This window comes from Bacillus rossius, chromosome 6 (genome assembly GCF_032445375.1).
Source record: "Bacillus rossius redtenbacheri isolate Brsri chromosome 6, Brsri_v3, whole genome shotgun sequence".
In the NCBI taxonomy this organism is placed as follows: Eukaryota; Metazoa; Arthropoda; class Insecta; order Phasmatodea; family Bacillidae; genus Bacillus; species Bacillus rossius.
This window is the reverse complement of record NC_086334.1, coordinates 34,343,869-34,364,767: the sequence shown is the minus strand read 5'-3', so window position 1 is coordinate 34,364,767 and position 20,899 is coordinate 34,343,869. Positions and strand designations below refer to the sequence as shown.

The 20,899-nt window shown below is 35.5% G+C and overlaps 1 protein-coding gene across 2 annotated transcripts in view; it reads left to right on the top strand.

Annotated features, from left to right (window-relative positions):
* Nucleotides 1–20,899, top strand: part of LOC134533020 (dicarboxylate carrier SLC25A8-like) — a 43,472-nt gene that overhangs the window by 5,156 nt on the left and 17,417 nt on the right. The window contains exon 1 of one of the 2 annotated variants that reach the window (XM_063370157.1): nucleotides 5,061–5,229. The exons of the other annotated variant lie outside the window; for it this stretch is intronic. The gene's annotated coding sequence lies outside the window, so the exon portion shown is untranslated. Of the gene's footprint in view, nucleotides 1–5,060; nucleotides 5,230–20,899 lie in introns of those variants that run through there. 2 annotated transcript variants of the gene reach the window in all.

Here is a 20,899-nt window from a genome sequence, read left to right as displayed (position 1 = left end):
ACAACATGCATGGATAGAATCTCAGACTTTTTTCTTCCCTGAGTTATTTATTAAAAATAAATAATGATGGGCGCGTGTACTTATGCACGCGCATTAGACATTTTATTCACTTGGCGTGATAAAAAACTAACTTTAATATTGCAGGAAAATAATTAATAGAAATAAAATAATAAAATGACTGGAGTGATATTATGAATGCGGTTGGTAAAATATAAATTCAATAAAATTAAAATTATAAATAAATAGTGAGCATTAAATATTAGTACAAATATGTTTATAAAATTAATTATTTAATTTAGTAAAACAATCGAGATATATTTTATTTGATAATGAAAAACAATAAATATTATGAATGTTTATTCTAATTTATTAATTTTAATTATTTATTAAATAATGTAATAATTTTTAATGCAAATAAATTATACATACGGAAACATAATTTCACAAATACTCCCATAAAAACGGCTAGAAGACTACTAAACCTTCCACAGACACTCCCTGCCAGCGACAAGCAACCTGACATCGTTATACATAAGGGGACATAACCTCACTTATATTAATACACTTGAAAAAAAGGTTATAAACTATTTATATCACTATAATATTTACAATTAATATATATTTTTTTAATTTTATGAACCAGCATACAATATCAATCACTAAAGTGCATGATTTAAAAGCACACACACACACACACACAGATATTTTTTTTGTATAGAGTCTTTTTTCATTCTGTCAAATTTTGTTGCATGCTGCGCGCGCATCGTAATAATTCACTCTTGCCTTTTTTTTTTCATAGCGCGCCTAAAAAGGTATAACTTCAAAAATTACATTATACTACTAATTAATAATGAATAAATCAAACGAAAAGGGGGGGGGGGGGGGGTAGCCGTAGTACAAAATTTCATGCAGAAAAACTAAAATATCTTAATATAATTCTGTGCAAAATTATATTGGCATCCACCATTATTTTTTAATTATCGCTCTCTCTTAACTTCTTGTCAACATTGGATTAGAGAGGATGAAAATGGAAGCAACAGTTGGCGGAATTAATTGGTGGGTGAAAAACCCTCCTTCAAAAAAACCTATAAGATTTTCTCGCATCCCGCCAAAACGACTAGGGTTCATATCCCGGAGTCAACCTGGATTTTTTGCAAGCAGGAAACTTAGCATACGATTATATTTGAATGCTCATGAAGTATTGTACCTTAATTCTTCATTAAAATCTTCAGAATTTTTACCTTAGATTTTTTTATTATTAAATCTCTAACAATTCTAAGCAATTAAAAGGAAAAGTAATTAAATAACATATTTTAAATTAAATTCTATCCGTAAGATTTTGGAAATATATTATATTTATGTTTTAACTAAAATGTGGCCTATATCCATGCCAATATGTTTATATATTCATATACGTTAAACATTAATTTATTTTTATTTCAGATAAAATAACTTATCGTATTTCAGACAAAAGTTTCCGTATAATGTACTAAAATATTTTTCACACGCTGATTCTGATTTTTTTACTCGTGATATTACACATAATGAAAATATATAATGTTAAGCAGGCTACGTATAATCGGAAGTTAACCTTGTACGTTAGAAAGGATTATACATAGATACGTTCTGAACTTATAAATAAAGAGAGTGGAAAATTTTTGGCAGAATATCAAATACCACAACAGGTGTCCATAGAAATATTCGTGTCGCCTTTTTATAACTACCTAAAGAACTCAACAAACACCCCGGGTTTTGTGGTAAACAATTTTCATAGTAAACAGAATTCTCCAACTTTGAACACTGTAGGCCTATTATTACTCTCTTCATTCAATTAATATGCCCCATTTTCAATATAATGATACGAAGGAAACTTATTTGATTAATTGAGCAGGGATAACTAGAATCGAAAAAACAAGGTTTTAATTCCCAAGGTCAGATTCTCTCAGTTGAGTAAATGGTAGTAATCGTGGGAACAAGTTCTATCATACCTCATACCAGTGCGTTAATTTAGTTTTAGTCTGTAAAGTTATCAATAGGAAAGTGTTTTCTGTTTATTACATATGTAATCCTTATTTAACGGCATAAAAGTGTGCGTTCGCGTTGGCCCTGGTATACAGAGTCACAATTAATTTGCTTCTATCATTTATTTTTTACATATTATTTAATTTTAATTAATGTAACCGTGGCTAAATATTTATAAATGGTATTAGCAATTCAATGATTGTTTACTATGTAGTATTTAAAATATTTAAAGTTAATTAATATTTCAGTCCTAGCATAAAATAGAGCGTGTAAAAATGTAATGCAAAAATTTGAATTTACCGTTATTTAAATTACTTATGTATCCTTTGGTCGCAAAAATCATTTATTTTTCGGAAGTAATTTATATAAAACGTTTTGGGATGTAATTTATACAAAAATATATATTATTTTCCAAAAACAAAATTCTGGAAACATGATTTTTTTTTCATATTAATTATAGTTGAGTTTATTAGCGTGCTCCACATTCAGTTCGGCGCGCAGCTGCTTACAACCCGTGTCACCATTTAGGCTCACGGCGTTCAGAGTCGAACAGAAGTCATCGTTTTAGCTGAACCACGAATGCTCGATTATTTACTCGAGTGGATAGTACACTGCAGCATTGTGGGGTTTCATACATCACATTCCAAACAAAATTATCAACTGAAATGAATTTCAAGAAACCATTTCTTCTACAAGCAGGGCAGCAACTAGTCTCTCTGGCACCTGGGGCATGAATGGATTCATGGCCCCCCCCCCCCCCTATTTTTTTGCACATACCACACCAATAAAGCGGGGGGTACGGGGGCCCTCCCACGGAAAAATGGTGCTATTTAAGCATTTTTCATAACTACATGTAACAGTTTCTGTGCTACTGTAACTTCCATGCATGAACCCACTATGTCTATAAAGTAGTCCGTATAATCACTAGACTTGTTCATTAAATATGCTGAGACGTATTATTGTAAATCAGATTAGACATTCCTAGCATGCAAGTTAAAAAACTTTTTACCAGTTACCAGTTGTAGTAGGAATTACAATGCAAGCGATTTCGGCGCCCCCACAGCTTTGCGCCCGAGGCGTATGCCCCGCTTGCCCCCCTCTAGTTGCGGCCCTGTCTACAAGTGCACAATTTTTTTTAACCACTCTAATTGACAGCATACTGGGACGAATAAACCGTCTCAAACTGAGATTGCAGTATACGGTTTATGGCACGAGCTGCTGCCAAATCTCTAACACATTACAGATTTCAGGAGATGTGTTTTTTTTTTTAAATTCTGATTGCACAAGAAGCATATTTAGAACTCATATCGTAATTTATAATATTTTGTAATATCATGGTTATAAATTTGTAATACCTGAATCACTATGTACTTTTGTTTACTCTACAACAAGAAACCATTCACACACATTCATTGGTACGTACGAATTCATACGATGATTGTAAAGTGAACGTGATAAATAAATAATAACCAGCGATAGTGACCAAAGTTTCCTTATTTTCTTTGTTTACACTCATGTTTATATATATGTATATATATGTATATATATATATATATATATATATATATATATACACACACATATATTTATAAATACTCGAACACTTTCAACCCAATTTTGCGCTCTGTCCCTCGCAGTCTGCAAAAGAAGTTTCTTTTTGGTATTTCACCTTCCATAGTTTATGCTTATGAAATCCACATCAAGGCAGAATACATATTTTCATGCGTATTTTATTGTTGGAAATGATTTTATTGGGCGAACTTTGAAACGTTCATGGGGCAGAGATTGAAGTTCGTTTCGCGTAAAACGGACGGGCCAAGGTCCTGGCTCACAAGGAAACGGGCTGATAATTATTCTTGATTAGCGCCAACCCCGGTGACATTAGCCTGAAAACCGAGATAAGCTGGATTTCACCGGCTATCAGCCATGATGCAACAGTGGAAAGTCGAGTTACGTGTTCGCATCGCTTTTGAGCTCAGAAGCTTTTGGTGAAGAACGTAAAGAAAATTTCAATTTTATTTGATACGTATAACATACTGTTACATGGAAGTTCCCTTTGAAATGCGTTCGTAATGCCGCATGCCACAACCCCTCTTCGCCGAAATTACCTTCTTACTTTTGTTTTTCCTCTTGTTTAGCCGCTGCCACTGACAGAACAGAAATATTTCTTGCTGCGCAAAGTTGACACAGAGAGTGATTACCTATACACATTCAAGTTATTAACTGTTTAGAAACAAACTGAAGACAGTAAAGTATTTATTTTCATTTGTTCGTTAGTAAGCATTCCTTTTGTTCGTTACAGTATCAAATTCTTGATTTTTGTGTTTAACGTAGGTACGTAACAAATATTAGGTACTACAGATGAAATATCCAATAGCCTTTTAAATAAAGTTTCATTTACCGTACATAATATTATATAGACAAATTTTGTGAGTTAATAGGCCTACTTTGTAAGTACATGCAATAAGTCCAGAAGCATCTAGGCCAAATAAAAATTGCTGTGTGTTTTGTAAACATAATTTTTTTTTTGACGTGCTAAACAAGGTTTTCCAGGTTTGTTGTCTGCCTGCATTTAGTCTGTCTCGTTGTTAGCCCACTGTGTTAGTCTGTGTTATTATATTATTTTTAATAACAATAACTAAGTTCCTTCAACGGAATTCTTGCGCTGTCTGATATTGAGGTTGAATATTTTTTTTTGTCCGTACTGTCGTCATTGTGATGTCCATTATACTCATTTAGTTTCATCGTTGGTTCCGTTTGTTCATCAGCTGATTCAGTCTTGTTTTCTGTGAATTTTTTATTTTATTATTTCCGAATTTTTCCATGACAAAAAGTACAAAACTGCAATGACACAAGTCCAAAAAATTACACTAAATCAAAATTTCCCATTGCATGAATTATTTAAAGAACGATTTAAATTGCTTTGCTAGTTAAAAAATTGAAACCAGATATAACTGATTTAATTTAGCCATTCTCTCACTAGAGTGCACGCGCGCCTACAACGGCACACTTTTCCATCTGGTACTATCGATTACTGACGCTGGTGACACAATCGATTTCTCGCTTAACGAATAACGGCCATTGGAAGTGAGCGTGTGCGCCAGCCCCTAAAATTGCTTCACGTATTCTGATTGGTCGCTGAAAGTTCTTATACCACGAACTGTTTTGCAAATCTTCAGTTGTCAATCAGCAAGTCCACAGGAAATAGTAAGTATATGTTTATTTAGGCTTATTTTAGTGGTTTCTTAAGAGGTAACGTGAAATTTGTTTTTCTTGACAATCATTCTCGTTTTGCTAGTACAGCGTTCGAATATTCAAAAACAGTTAAATATCGTGACGTTGTTTGTATACAATACACCTGATAATACAAATGGAGAACGTTCATGAACAGTTCAGCAACACAAAAGGATATTGTAGATGCACTGAATTGCACTTTAAAATTTGTATAATAAAGATGCAATCCAAATGAGGTCACATTATTTTTTATCGGCTGGTCTTAGGTTTTTATACATTTCAACATAATTGTATTTTTATTTTTAATATTTCGGTTGTATTTACCATTTACTGTAAAATTTATTTTAGATGATCAGTAGTGATATTTCATAAATAACTTTTTTTTCAAAGACCTTTTGAAACGACGTTTCATTTAATAAAACAAAAATATTCATCTGAGCCATAGTAAAAAGTTTGCGCAGTGTATAATTTTGATTTAGAATTAGAAACATGGTAAAGATAATTATATATGTTAATTACCAATATTTTAATGCAGAATTTTTAAGCTACTATCGCGGTACCACATAAAAACGTTGGTGAAGGAAAAGATTGTTCGTTCAAGACGCAAATGTTCTCCATGTTCACACATGTTAAGATATATCTCAGTCTGGAGACTGCAAGATTTCAACACTTGTTTTTACGTACCAGGTAATTCCTTGTTGCGTATCAAATTGTATTTTAATATAAAATATTAAAGTAAAGATGCAAAGCTGTATAATTACCAAAATATATTTGATTATGAAAATATTAATAAAACTTTGAGGAACATTGTTCTCGGGAACAAGAAAGCAGTTGATGTGTTCTGTGATTTGAAACTGTACAATTGAAAATATTTTTGATATTGAAGATGCATTATAGAGCTTTGATACTCTGGATACGCAATAAGGAACAATTCTAATTGTTTTAACATTTACCGAAATTCGTAACCATAACAAATATTCAAATTACGAAAAAACTTTCGCTAGGATCGCTGAACGCAGTGGTTTCCACAATTTCCATAGTTTGTCCGGTTTTGAGTTCTGTAGTATTTGATATTACATACTGCCAAATTTATTTGAACGTGTGAAAAGTGCGTGAAAATAGAGTGAAAATTTTGTAAACTCAAACAAATGACTGAAAAGAAATAAAGTAACCTAGAAGTAGTATTGCAGTTTGTTTTAGCGTCGAAATAATTCCAAACAGTGGCAGTGATAACCCACACGCGCGCGTCTTTTTTAAAAGGGGGTGGGTTGTTTTGGCCAACATGGTTCACCTTATTGATTTACGCGGGTTGATAATCTGTACGGTTCCTCGGCACGCTCTCGCTGCCAGCAAAAAAAAAATCATAATTCCTTGTGGCTCTTGGTTTTGCCTACCTGGAATGTGAGCGTGTATTGCGGACACGTACGCTTCTGTTCTTTGTTACGCCAGAAAACACCGGGGTAAAATAAATTATGTATGAAGCTTTAATTTAATAGAGTAAAAGATAAATACTAAATAACAATAAGAAGTGCCATTTTCATAAGTGTGTTGCACCAGAATTTAAAAATGTACAAAATTTACACTAGGAAACATTCTTAGGTACGTAGGTTTGCACTAGAAAGAGAATATTATTTGATAATACTTACTAAATTAGTAGTACTTCCCATTACTTTCCATTTATGTTTTATTCCTTCATATAGCAAAGGCCTCTAGAGCCTGAGCTATTTATACTCAAGGTTTTGTGTGTTCGTCACTCCGTCCATAAACAAAGCGCGACCGTCCATAAACAAAGCGCGACCTCCCGTAGCTTGAATAACGCTGCTCTGAAACTAGTTGGCCGTGACTTTCGAATTTGGCTTCCTGGAATATTATTTACATAACTTTTGAGAACAGTGTTAGTGTGTACCGCCTCAGTAGTTTTTATTGGAGTTGTATTTTAAACTGTTCAAGCAGAATTAATTAAAAATAGAATCCTTTCGCAATTTGACATTTGCTGATTACTTCAACAGTTTATTTATTTTCTGGTCGACAGCCGTGTTTAGAACCTGTAAACACAATACAACAATGTTTATTAGGGAAGGAACCATCCCAAGATTTGTCTGCAAAGATTGCGAGAACCTGTTTAAACAACTGAACTGAGGAGCTGGATTTGAACCCACGTCTTTTGGGGTTAGAGTTCAGTGTTTTGCCACTGCGTGATCTCATTCGATCATTTCCTGCCAAGTGTACCGGCAAAATAAAAGCATTTTAATCGTGAAATATTGAAAGGTTGATAGAAAATGTAAGTATTCTTTGAGGTACCTGGACATAATAAATATGAGAAACAATGTCTGGACCCAGGGATGTGGCATTTTGATAAATTCCAGAATTCGCATTTTGGAAGACGTACAGAAATTCTTATTTATATGTGCTAAGGTTTCGTGAAATCTCTTCTAGCATATGCTAAGCTGATTCCACATCATAACACCAAACGCTGTGCCAGATTATTTGCCTAAATAAATAAATAAAATTCGTGTTTGGAAATCACTGAATTATTATAAGTATTTAATATTGGCCTTAAATGTATAAAAAATTGCTCAATATTTTCAACTTCAGAAGTATAATCACGCTACACACACACAGCACCTGATCCACGCCGTGATCTTGTTAACAAAAATTACGAAACCATTGTTTCCGTTGACACAATAGGCAGACCTAGATTGCTTAGATGGATTACTCATAGTATGTTTCCTGTATTGTAGTGGCATTGTGCAGAGCACGAAACTGCCAATGACGCATCTATCAAGATCGCGATTTTTTCTGCGTGTTGTTGTGTCTGTCCGCTTGTAGCATAAGTAGAGTATTTTATAATGAAAATTTTTGGAAAAGGTTTTGTCAAATTATAGAGTGATTCGACCTACAAACTTTGTCGCAGGTTCATCACGATAATATAAGAACCACAGCAACACTTGTTACTGTCGTAAAATGGTTTAATTGTAACAATTGGGGTGTGACAACCATTGTCTAATATACATTGTTCTATCTTAAATACTTCCTCTAAATGATTAAAAATATTGTTTAGCTCAAACATAATTTTTTTTACAAGCCTTGGGAAGCTATAAGGATCATATGTTTTAAACTTATGTTTTCATAATGAATCTGCAAAGTTCCAATCGGATTCTGAGTCATCCTTTTATGAATACTTAACGTAAACGCGTATGCCAATTTTTTCAATCATAACTTATTTTATAACTGAGTAAGACAAACAGTTTGATATTAAATGTTTCATGCCATCAAAGAAGTAAAAACCTACCACTGTTAAAAGTACTTCAAATTAAGTAAATTTTATATATATATGGGTATGCGTGTTTGTGTGTGTGTGTGAGAGAGAGAGAGAGAGAAACAGAGGCCAGGCGACAAGCTTTCTCTCACTTTTTCACACTTCCAATGTTGTGTGAACGGCGGATAAATTTCTCAAATGAGTATCGTGTTCTCCGTGTTTACACTAAATCACTTGATTAGGGCTCGGAATCGTAGAGTTTTAGGCTAGCCAATTGAAAATGAGCTCAATGTTGTGTGTAAACGAGATGAGAAAAGTAAGGGTAGTAGGTTTTCGCGTTGCCTAACAGCTACCTTGAAAATGGCCCTGCAAGGTCTACCGAAACTTCGGTGAAATCTCCGTTTCGTCGAGGTTAGAACCCAGAAGCCAAGCAACTTCTTGGAAATAAAAAAAAAAGTTTTTCTTAAGTAGTTCTTTCGTAACGTTCATAAGGTGTTGATTCTCTACCCGGCATGTCCGTCGCTCATGGCGTGAACGTGCGAGGAGGTGTGGTCTCTCAACGTTGCCACGTGTACGGTGGCTGCAGCAGCGCATCCGAGTGGCAGCAGTGACCGCGGGGAGCAGACACAGGCGAGCCGGTTCCCTAGGCGACCTTCGCAGCGCCCTTGAAACCTTCCAGGGGGATCAATACCCGGGGACCGCCTGCTGATTCGGCGGGCCACCCCCCCTCGGTCTTTGTGCACGGTCTAGCCCACGTCTGCTACGTCCGTGCATGTTCTCCGGGCTCAGCAAGGATTTTTTTTGTCAGTACAGCGTCGAATATTTCCTTGTTTCCGAATAGCAAGTACCCAGGGGCGTGCCTAGGGGGGGGGGGGGACGAGCGGGACCGGAACCCCCCCCCCCCCCAGGGCTAAAAATATTTTAATATTAAATTCATAAAATGAAAAAATAAATATTTAGTATGATATTAAAATAAATTCAAGGACACAAGCATAAATGTTTAATTAAACAGTATTTTTAGATAGCCTAAATCAGCAATATTGAACACGTATTTTTCCAAATTTTCCCGGGGGAGGACCCCCGGATCCCCCGCCTAGCTGGGGGGTATTCCATACCCCCAGACCCCCCGGAAAGGCCCTAGCCTTCTGCCTGACCCCCCCCCCCCCCAGAGCAAAATCCTGGGCACGCCACTGCAAAGTACCTGTATTTTCGAGAGTTTTGAGTGATTTTTTCACATTTAAAATGGCTCGTGGTCTCAATAAAGTTTCGATTCATATTCAGCGGATCGAAATACATGAAATTCACGCTTAGTTTAGTTCCAAAACATTTTTTTATCATTAAAACTGCCAATTTTCATCACTTTTACGGTTTTTCGAAGTTTTCTCGAATTTTCGAGGGTGTATGGGTCAAACTGACCTCGAATTCGGATTCAGCGGACCAAAATACGTACCCGTAGGTAGGTCCGGTCAAATGTACATTCTATTTAATTTTTTTTGTATGCCGGTGTTATTAAGGTTCCCGTCTACCTGGGCACACACGCGCACGCACACATAAAATCAAAACGTCTAGATATTATCTTTGAATATGTATATTCAAAGATATTATAAAAACAATATTTCAGTTTCCACGGGTGATTTATTGGGTTGGATTAGCTTGTTAGTCGGTTATAATTCATCACTGTCGACGGTATGTATTATCAGTATAGACGAGTGTTACAGGTGGTTTATTGCAGTACTTCAAGCCGCTTTCAAAAATTTATTTCTTAAATAGCAGCCTACGATAACTTGGCTAATGAAATATGATGGACAAGTCTACGTAATTCATAGCGGCATTTGAAAACCAACAGTGTTATTTAATCTCTTTGTGTGGATAAACTTAGGTGTGTTTCATACAAGTGATTCGAGAGGGGCCTAAAATATATGTAATGAATATGTGTTTTACATTTTTGTTTGATTTTTAAAACTGTTTGAATGGTGGTTTTATATAATGAGTCATTTTAAGTCGGTGATGTAGATTGGGAACTTAATAGGCACAGGTAGTTTATCCCTTAATCTAAACAATGGGCTTTTCAAAACACTACTCGTGCACAAGAGATGGGTGGTAAAACGGTGTGATTTTTTGGGAGCAAAACCGAATGATATACAAAAATTTTCAGTGCAAATAATTGTTTCAAGACTCCATCTAAAACAAATAACGGAACATCTTTTATTTATTTATTTATTTAATTACATCTCTCTGTTGACCCCTATACATGTATGTAATACAATTTGGGTATAGAGAACGTCAATATTTCACATATAAATTATAACAAAGATTACATACAAATTGATAAAAACAAATACGACATATTAACAAATCATCATCACGATACAAACATGATACAAAAAAGACAACATACCACACCATATTGAATAACAACTACATGTTGAATAATGACTAACAACTTCAACTCTAGTACACTCTTTTCAAAATTTAATTATATTTTTGACAGGTGTTTTAGCGAAAATTTAGACTTTGACATGTGAATAATCTTATATAATTAACAACATATTAATATACGTCTGAGGTGATTTATTACGTCATAGTATAGAGATGTCAAAATCTGAATGTTTGCTGAAGCACTTGTCAGTGTCTCACCTTATCTTGAACAGTGTCTTTTATCAGAATACTTGGTGCTGTTCATAATTATATCGCGGGGAAAGTACTACAACTACGTAAATACAAGTATCCTGTTTCGAGAAAAATACAAATTAACGGTATTGTTAAAATATTGAAACTCTTCTGATTTTGAAGTTGTACCATGTTGTGAAGATGTTGCAACTTTTCGGTGCATTTAATCAATTTTGTAGTTAATTTAGTTATAGTACTCACCCAGTTGAACTCGCCCCAAGATACGATTGGGCACCAAGACAAATAAGACAATTATGTAGTTCTGCCATGAAAACTTAATAATAGAAAACTTAATCATAGAAACACGAAGTCGCTTTACTGCCCTCTGCAGCACCGCGATATAAAGAGATGTTCAGTGATCACAACTGCTGGCGGTAATAAATGAAATTTTTCCCCGAATATTATAACTTGAATTAAGAGTATTGGTTTGAGTGGTCCGGGTTAGAGAAGACTTAAATGCTTGTCAGGCTGAAGCCTATACGCCTTATCATCCAGGTTTTCAACCATGCAGGCAGGGTAGCAATGCATGATGTGGGGTATTGGCCAGTCATGGCAGCGATTGATGCTTTGGCTTACTTCCCTATCTTAACTGTATAGACCACGAGCGTTGATCCGGGGGGGGGGGGTGTCATCCCTCTGGAATTAAGAATTACCCAACAAAGGGGAATCCGCTTGCGCTTTCAAAATTGTGACTGTGAAATGGGTTTCACGTCAAAACTATGTTTTGCGGATAACTTTCTGTATATATTTTTTTGAAGTTTTCTGCTTATTGCATGTGTATAGGCCAAATTGTGGGCAGTACAAAACTTACAAGTACCATATCCAGAGATGACTTTGACTTTGCCCACGCGAAAAACTCATGGGCCGCGCTGCCCCCCCCCCCCCCAATTCGACCCCTCTGCCTTGCGAAACCCACGGATATGCGCCCCTGGTATAGACTATAGTTTAAGTAAAAAAAAAAAAAAACCTGTGCCATGCGTATTTTCGGACCCTGGGCTGTACCTTGTAGGAAAAGGGAACGCGACCTGGTGGGACCGAGAAATTCGACGTCGCGAGGGCATAGCGATATGACAGGGACTGTACTCTTTCCGCGCCAAGCCGTAAAGGTTTTCGCCGCGGTCAGTGGGTCACAGCAGTGCGACGAACCGACCGAGCCTGCGCGCTATCAGCTCGGCGGAGATCGGACTCTGGAAGCCACGCATATAGAGTAAACAAAGTACTAATATACAGTTCCCCCCTCTACTTTGGTAATCGCAAACTGGACAAACATTTAATCCATTAAGTCATGCTTTTAATTTTCAGTAAGTGGGTCGCAAGGCAAGTATGACGTACGTATGTATTTAATAAATCATATGTATAAATGCTGACATATGTAAGTATACGGTTAATAATCAAATATGTGTGGATAAACTAGGGACTTTTTTCTTTGTTTAGTTAGCATAGACTTTCAGCCCCGCAAATTTATTTCTAAAGCTTTGAAACATTTAGTTATTTAATACATCGATGGCAGATGGTTATTTGCATGTTGTTTATTATTTTGTCCTTATAGGATTGCACACAGTGCATATCAGATTTACGCACATAAAAAAAAAAACCCAAGACTTCTGAACGAGGTTGCTTGCATCAAGCACGGCGATCACTTTCAACACGCCATGTCGTCTTCCGTGAGTCGGCACGTTCAACACATGATGAAAACCAATAAAAATTCCTGATATTCGTATTTAAAAGTAATAACTGAGAGTTTCTTAAGCTGAAAATAAGTAAAATACTTGATGTCTTAAATGTAAGGAACATAGAGTAGCATTAGAAAAGTTTTATTTAGTTTCCCAATGTTCGATTTAGCATTTAACTATTGGAAAAAAAAAAAAAAAAAAAAAAGCAAACAAGCTAACTGCTCCCTCAAGGGTACTGTAGCCGCTGTAGTGTAGTCGTGTTTTTTTGGGCTGGTGCGTGACTCGTGAGTGCGGCATCGAACATGGGTTATTTAATGGTTATTTCGAAAATGATCAAGGTTTCGATTAGGAACATAATTTTTTATCAATGTTATAATGACGTATAATGTTTGTATAGTTAAGATATGTGAATAATAAGTTAATTTGAGTACCGATAAAGAATAGTGTTTCTGATCGTTCGCGTAAAATTTTTGACGGTTAAAAAAAAATTATTATAGTGTGTCCACCATAGTTTGGGTTGAAGCTAAGAGCAACGGAGAAGTGTCGGACAAGTGGAGTTCGAGCAAAAACTTGGCAGGTTAATCAAATGGAATAATACTTCACTTCGCGACTGTGCAAGGCGGCCTAAGACACACGTCACTTCCGTGTTGGCGAAAGTTCCATTATTAGATAGTCTTTTTTGGGCGTGGTGGGCGGTTGGTAAGCAGGTCTCCGTATACGTACCAACCTCAGCCAAACAAATTTGGGAAACAAAACCGTAAAATGATATGCAAGAAATTAAGCATTTTTTAATATGCAGTACTGCATTTGTCTTCCTTTTGTCAAAACACATGCTAGTAAAAAAAATTTTTTACGGCCATGCGGGGCGGCATTTTGATATATTTTTTTGGGATAGTTTTTTATCAATAGTTTTATGTGTCTGGGAGGTTTTTGTTTATGACTCGCACCCATCATTTTTTCGGTCTAATGTTCAATTTTCGAAACGAATTAAATATAATTTTCAAGTTATCTACGCGTCCGTAAGACTATAAATTTTTTTTAACCAAAATCAAAATTGCGTGTAACTGTGTGACCACCACTTAGAATTTTTTTTATTTATGTGGATAAAAATGTTCGTTCCTAATCTTAAATCTTTATAATCTTAAATCACCGAAAATTCTTCACCGATTGCTTTGAAATTTTGACACAACGTTGCATTCGAATACGCGCGTATTTTATATACCTATGTTACACCTGTGACAGGTATAAAGATATTGATAGGTAAAAATATGTGTTCAATATGAACAGAGAGATATATAGAGATGGAGCTAGGGTAGGGTGACTAAATCATAAACTTGAAAAAACGGGACACATCCAAGGAGGGTTTGGGGGCGATACCCTCCAGCTAAAGAGTCCGAGGTGCCTCCATCGAGACGTAATCATTGAAACATGCTCTTTTTTGCTACTTTGAGACCTATAAATCTTTTTCAATTTACCTATGAATATGTAATTTAATTTAAATTGTGAGGCGTATAATTAATAAAAACTACAATTTTGCAGTGAATACTTATTTATTATAAGTGACATACTTTAAAACATAATTAAACAAGATAACTAAAATTGTAAGTCAAAGTTATGTTAAAAATCTTTAGGATTTCAATTGGGGATATTTTTATTTCGTTCCAGCCAATTTTAAAACCTCCTTTTCCAATATACAGTTGTAAAATCTATAACAGTCCATTTTTAAATTGTAGAGTACCTGCTAGATTGCAGAAAGGGTATCCACTCCCATCTTCTTCCTTTCATCCGTCCATTGAATGTTCATAGGCAAAAGATTCTTTCAGTATTACCATTATGGGCAGGGATCGCAAACACATACTGGCATATCTTCAAAAATTCAGAGTGCTGTTCTGGCCTACTATGCGTTTTAAAAAAACAAACCCATTTTTCGTGACACTGAGGTGGTTTTTCATCTTCATCAGTCCATTCTTTAATTTTTTTCACTTACAAAATCCACTAATGGTGCCAGTTGATCAAATAGCAAAGTATCATTTATGTCAATGCTTTTTTCATTGAAGTAACAAATAGTTTCTTCAATTTTTTCCCAACTGGGGATCTCTTTGAAAAGCATCCATTTAAACTTTGAGAAAGTAGAGAATGGTACACTCCATTTTTCAAGATACTGTATGCAGATTTCATAAAAGTCATTAACTTCAATTCTGAAGTTAATTTCGTTTTGTTCTTGTTGCATAATACTGCCACGCTAAGAATGGATTTTACATTAAATAATAAGAACTGTTCCTCTTTTCTTCTGGTCAAAGCTGTGAGAGTAGATTTCAATATATCATTAACTTCGATAACACTTTTTGTATTTCCTTCAATCTTTTCAATTCCTTGCTGAAAAAAAAATTGAATTGGCTATGGACAAACCATAGGTATGCCTCACTTAAAGGATTATTAAAAAATGTTAACAAAATGTTTGGAGCTTTTTTCTCGTTTAAAAAGAAATCCTTTAGAGCATCAAACATTTTTAAAATTCGTTCTGTTGCAAGCATCAAAGACAGCCAACGAGTTTTTGAATGTGCTAAAATAGTGCCATATTCGACGTCGACCATTTCACAAAATTCTTTTAGCCTCTCTGTTCGCTTTGTGTATTTATAAAAATAAGAGAAGAGTTTGACAATAATACCTTCGATGTTCCAGATTAATCTATCTGCTGCTGTACAAATGGAGTTATGTAATATATGTGCAGGGCAACCCATGCCTTCAATACCACCATGTAAAGTAGTTTTTAATTTTTTAAATACGTTGTTTTGTCCCTCTCTGTTCAAACCACCAAAATTTGTATTTGTATTATCACAACAAAATGCAATGCAACTGTTCTTATTTAACTTGAACTCATCAATGCAATTTAAGCAGAAACTAGATATCTCACCTGATGTTTCACACGGCAAAGAAGCAACTTTCAATAACTTTGACTGTATCCCTTCATTTATGTCAAAAAACTGAACCACAAAAGGAAATATTTGTACAGCCTTGTGATTACTTGCATCAGTTGAAATGCCATAAAAAGGGGATTTATTCATCTGTTCAATACTAGTTTTCAAGCTGAATGGAGCTAAAACAGCAGTTATCAGAGCTGACTGCTTTCTTCTGGCAGAGCTAAACTTAGATGCAACTTAGATGCAACATAACGCTGTTTAACTTACTGATACAGTCATTTGACCTGAAGCTGTGGTTGTGCTTGATCGTATGAAAGGCCTGAGTTAACTCAGCAGCTCTAACTTTCGTTTCTTCATTTGAATAGTGTTTTATAAAATAATTTTCAAGAGACTTACTACTACTTGGGACACTCAGTCTGTTCGTATGTTTCAATGATGCGATGTGTTGTTTTACATCTGAACGTCCACCATGAGCAATACTAAAAACAGTATTGCAAACTGTGCACTCTGCTTCATTGTCATAGCTTCCCTTTTTAATGTACTTCCATTCTTTAGAGTACTCCTCCTTAAACTTGCACTGACGCTTGGGCATAATTAGTAATTAATAACAATATGAGATGCACTAAACAAACACCCACAGCCACACTGACTTGTCTGACTCCGGTTGGATAGCCGCCTGCAGAATGGGCGAGTTCAAACGAGGAGAGGGGAAGACGGCCCGAGGAGAGGCGCGACAAAAGTGTATCATCAACCCAACGTAAATTAGGCGTCCCGGGAGACTTTTTCGGGACCCCGTGTACGATCGTTAAAAAACGGGACAATACCGTTTTTATGGGACGTTTGGTCACCCTAAGCTAGGGGGACAGATTGAGGTAGAGATAGAAACAGAAAAAAACACACACACACATATATATATATATATATATATATATATATATATATATATATATATAGTTAAATCCATAGAGGGACATATATAGAGGTAGAGATGCTTTGATTATGTGTACCCTACTTCAAAAAAAGAGAGAGATAGAGAGATATAGAGATAGAGAGATATAGATAGAGGTAGAGATGCTTTGATTATGTGTACCCTACTTCAAAAAAAGAGAGAGATAGAGAGATATAGAGATAGAGGGATATAGATAGATAGAGAGATATAGATAGATAGATATAGATAGATAGATAGAGAGATATAGATAGATAGAGAGATATAGATAGATAGAGAGATATAGATAGATAGAGAGATATAGATAGATAGAGAGATATAGATAGATAGAGAGATATAGATAGATAGAGAGATATAGATAGATAGAGAGATATAGATAGATAGAGAGATATAGATAGATAGAGAGATATAGATAGATAGAGAGATATAGATAGATAGAGAGATATAGATTGATAGAGAGATATAGATAGATAGAGAGATATAGATAGATAGAGAGAGAGATATAGAGATAGAGGCATAGCAACGCCTGCCGGACACTAGCTAGTATTCACAATAAAGGTGATAATGTCGATACATTAAAATTAAATTGCTTTATAACTATTCAATATTTAAAGATGCAAAATAATGATTTTTAGGTTATCGAAGAACAAAGCTTTATATTTATCGCAATGGTTGGTGCTTTATTTAGAGGTTGGTAACATAATGGGGCTAACATGGTAGCAGCCTTCTACATGAAGGGGCGGGTTGACTTCCCCGGCCGTTGCGCAAGCCGCGGGCCGGGCGAGGTTCACAACAAGACCGTCTGCACGTGACTCGCAGCTGCCCCAAGGTCTGTCTCCTGTCCTCGCTCGTGTGCTCCAAGGTCTGCTCGTCTTTAGAACGCGTGACGCAGGCCGCCTAGTCCCGCGCCAGAGGAAACACGCCCGATGCCAATTCCAACCGGACATCGACCATAACGTTGCTTAAAATAGTATAATATACCCGACTTGCGTCTTTGTAAACGTTTTACCTGTGAAATGTTTCAGGATACAGAGTTATAAGTATATTTTAAAATCTACATTTAATGTTAAGAAAGTTACAGTTTGTTGAAAGTACACTGAATAACTACTCTGAATTGGCTCCTAGAGTCGTAATGTATAATGGTTTGCTGTAGGCAATAAGAAACCACGTTGGTGAACACTCTTGAGTTATTACAACACAATACTGTGAATTATACCCTGAATAAATATGAATATTTATATGTACTGCTGTGTTATGAGTAGGCGTTTGCACAAATCTACTCCTTAGTATGGTCCCACTGTCCAGTAGAGACTCTTTGAATTTTAGAATTGGTTCTGGGCGCCACTCTTATGTAAACCTTAATTTTGTTATCAAGATAGAACAAGTGTAGTGGAATACATAAGAGAAAAAAAAATAACACTGCAGATCTAGTATTTGTACAAGAGTGAAAAACATTTAGGGTTGTTGACAACATATATACTGTGAAATAATAATAAAATAGGTTTAAACAAATAATCTTCAATAAAATAAATAAATATATATTTTATTTGGCTTGACCAGTGGTATACTCTTATGTTTCTCAAACAAACAGGAGATATGTTGCACACATGACAAAAATAACAAAAGTTCATTAATTTAATTTATTATGTCCGTTGCTCTCACTCTTAGATCGAAGATAGTGTATCAAAATATATTTTGTTATCGTTGACAGTTAATTTAAATTAGTGTACCTCGGCTGAATTCAGTGTGTAGGGAGGATAGAACATAATGAGAACTCCGTCTCATTTCACTTCTGGGTTAGAACTAGGAATGTGTAAAACAGAATAGTAATTGGCTTAAAAATGTTTGTCACTTTTGGGCTTTAATTTGTTCGACACAAAAATGTTTATGTACGTGTTTGGCTGGATTAAATTACGTTTTAGGCAGAAAACGGTCCTTTCAATGTAGCATAACGAGTAGGTTTTACTCACGTTAATTTCACACCTAAATACACATCATGTAGGATGTGCCCTGTATAAATCACATCTATTTATGTTTAGACGGCGATTAAAAACATCCTTTCAACTGGATGACCTATTTAGCTAGTTGGATAATTCGATTTTCAAGGGGATTGCAATGTAGCCATTCCAAACTTTTTTCTTAACTTTCTTAAAGACGCTTAACTTAAGCAACTCGGCCTCCCATTGGCCGAGACACAAAGATCGTTGATGTAATTAACACATCAAAACAAAATACAGACATTCAACAATACATCTTAAGATACTAAAATGTCTCAAATTTAAAACGTTAATTTTCAACAATGAAAATTCTCTTATACAAATTACGTGCAAAAAGTTCAATTTGCCGTTTAAGTCATTAGTTCCCTAGAGGGGTCTTGTCAATTGAGGCTTCAATGTCACTCGGGCTACGCCATAGAGTGTAGCACTCGTAGATACGCCCAATAACCAACAATAGAGCATAAACATGAAAACGTAAACAAATGATAATAATTATATAAAAATGTTATTTAAAATAAAAACAAAACATTTTCTGAGTACGGGATAGTCATGTAACAGCACAACACTCAAAAAACTAGACAGATCTCAAAAAAATTATAAAGCTACATTATTCCAGATTGATATAAAATATTTTATTTGAAAAAAAAAAAAGTATCCATAATATACAGCAATATTTGTAACAATAACGGAGAACATATAATTTTTTTTTTAGATAAAAATTGTTTGAAGTGTAATACATTTTACTACTTGGACACGGCGTGCAGAGCGTCAGGGAAAAACGCGATTTGAAAACTACTCAAGATATCCGAGTGGGGTCTCTTTACGAAAAGTATTTAAGTATTCGCTGAGGCCTGAAAAGTACTTTGGATTTCGGATTAAGTTTTTAAACTGTATTTTTAGAAGAGTTAAAATGGTTAAAACGCGTGTTTTCAGAGTAATTTTTAGGCCTAAAACAACCGTTACAGATTCTTGAAAGCACTCAAGGGCCTTGCATTAAACCTTTATCTTTTATCCGCCATATAATGTTACGGTCACCTTTCAAATTTCACAGTTACCCTGAGACGACGAGAAGACTGCGCTCCAGTTCAGAGCCTTGTGCTTAGAGGCTATACCGCTCTAGAAGCACCAGCGAGCGTCGCACGTATCAACCGCCTCACTACACACATACACCCCTGACTAGGTGGGTCCCTTAACGGCAATATTTCCCCACCCTCCGTGCTATTAGTATGAACGTTGATTGAAGCATCTGCCAACAAAGCGATACCTTAATGTGAATAGAGGGTAATGTGTCCGTGTTTTACAAACGTGCTTTCAGATTTGTATCGAGATATAACAAGAAGGGGTGGGCCCATCAACTTTGGTTCGTCCCATGCCCCTAGAAGGGCCTGACATTTTTCAGGGTTCTGTTTGGTGATTTTTTCTGAAACTTTTTTATGATTAAGGAGGCGCACATTTTCTTCGAAACATGCATTATATTCAGTGGAAAATCTTCATGTCTAAGCGATGATCGAAAATCTTGATGTCCACACGATTATCGAAAATCTTGATATCCACACGATAATCGAAAATCTTGATGTCCACACGATGATCGAAAATCGTGATGTCCACACGATGATCGAAAATCGTGATGTCCACACGATGATCGAAAATCGTGATGTCCACACGATGATCGAAAATCTTGATATAACGTGATTTTGTGGATTTGGCCAAATGGTGAGAGAAGTGTTTAATGAATAAATTAATAGAATTTATCATTAGTAAAAGTTCCGTATCTCGTATCCAATTGTATGTATGTACATGTGGTAAATGACGCAATATACATTAGCAATAGTGATTTAAATAATTTACCTCCGAAAATGGAATCACTTCTTTGGCGAGGTACGAACAGCATCAATTAAATCTTACCAAAAGCTTCAGATTTCTTTGTTCACGATCCTGGGTTATAAAAAAAGGGGCAGAAATTGCGTGATGTTTGTGAAATCCGAAAAGCTCGCCTGATCACAGACGACAGATAAACAATATCACAGACTACAGATAAACTACTTGTCTTAGGATTACTCTCAGTTGTACTATCGGTTGTCTAGATCGCATTTTCGATTACGCAGGAAACTCTTCACTATCAGTAGATACAATCAGTAAGTTAAATCCTGAAATGATGACTTCTATTCCGGGTATGC